This window comes from Physeter macrocephalus, chromosome 9 (genome assembly GCF_002837175.3).
Source record: "Physeter macrocephalus isolate SW-GA chromosome 9, ASM283717v5, whole genome shotgun sequence".
In the NCBI taxonomy this organism is placed as follows: Eukaryota; Metazoa; Chordata; class Mammalia; order Artiodactyla; family Physeteridae; genus Physeter; species Physeter macrocephalus.
The window spans coordinates 31739684-31740728 of NC_041222.1; the positions used below are offsets into that span (position 1 = coordinate 31739684).

General features: G+C 37.7%; 2 long non-coding RNA genes across 5 annotated transcripts in view; one reads left to right on the forward strand and one right to left on the reverse strand.

Moving 5' to 3' along the window:
• Window positions 1-1045, forward strand: part of LOC114486870 (uncharacterized) — a 96015-nt gene that overhangs the window by 47487 nt on the left and 47483 nt on the right. The window lies entirely within an intron of this gene.
• Window positions 1-1045, reverse strand: part of LOC129392414 (uncharacterized) — a 133967-nt gene that overhangs the window by 18473 nt on the left and 114449 nt on the right. The window lies entirely within an intron of this gene.

A 1045-nucleotide genomic window follows, 5' to 3' on the forward strand; every position in this document is an offset into this window, starting at 1 on the left:
GCACATATGGTCACCTTATCTTTGATAAAGGAGGCAAGAATATACAATGGAGAAAAGACAGCCTCTTCAATAAATAGTGCTGGGAAAACTGGACAGCTACATGTAAAAGAATGAAATTAGAACACTCCCTAACACCATACACAAAAATAAACTCAAAATGTATTAAAGACCTAAATGTAAGGCTAGACACTATAAAACTCTTAAAGGAAAACATAGGCAGAACACTCTTAGATATAAATCACAGCAAGATCCTTTTTGACCCACCTTCTAGAGAAATGGAAATAAAATCAAAAATAAACAAATGGGACCTAATGAAACTTAGGAGCTTTTGCACAGTAAAGGAAACCATACACAAGATGAAAAGACCACCCTCAGAATGGGAGAAAATATTTGCAAACCCGGCAACTGACAAAGGATTATCTCCAAAATATACAAGCAGCTCATGCAGCTCAATGTCAAAAAACAAGCAACCCAATCCAAAAATGGACAGAAGACCTAAATACACATTTCTCCAAAGAAGCTATACAGATTGCCAACAAACACATGAAAGGATGCTCAACATCATTAATCATTAGAGAGATGCAAATCAAAACTACAATGAGGTGTCACCTAACACCAGTCAGAATGGCCATCATCAAAAAATCTACAAACAATAAATGCTGGAGAGGGTGTGGAGGAAAGGGAACCCTCTTGCACTGTTGGTAGGAATGTAAATTGATACAGCCACTATGGAGAACAGTATGGAAGTTCCTTAAAAAACTGAAAATAGAACTACTATATGACTCAGCAATCCCACTACTGGGCATATACCCTGACAAAACCATAATTCAGAAAGAATCATGTACCATAATGTTCACTGCAGCACTATTTACTATAGCCAGGACATGGAAGCAAGCTAAATGTCCATCAACAGATGAATGGATAAAGAAGATGTGGGACATATATACAATGGAATAATACTCAGCCATAAAAAGAAACAAGGGCTTCCTATGTGGCGCGGTGGTTGAGAGTCCAGATGCTAATACAGGGGACATGGTAAGTCAGA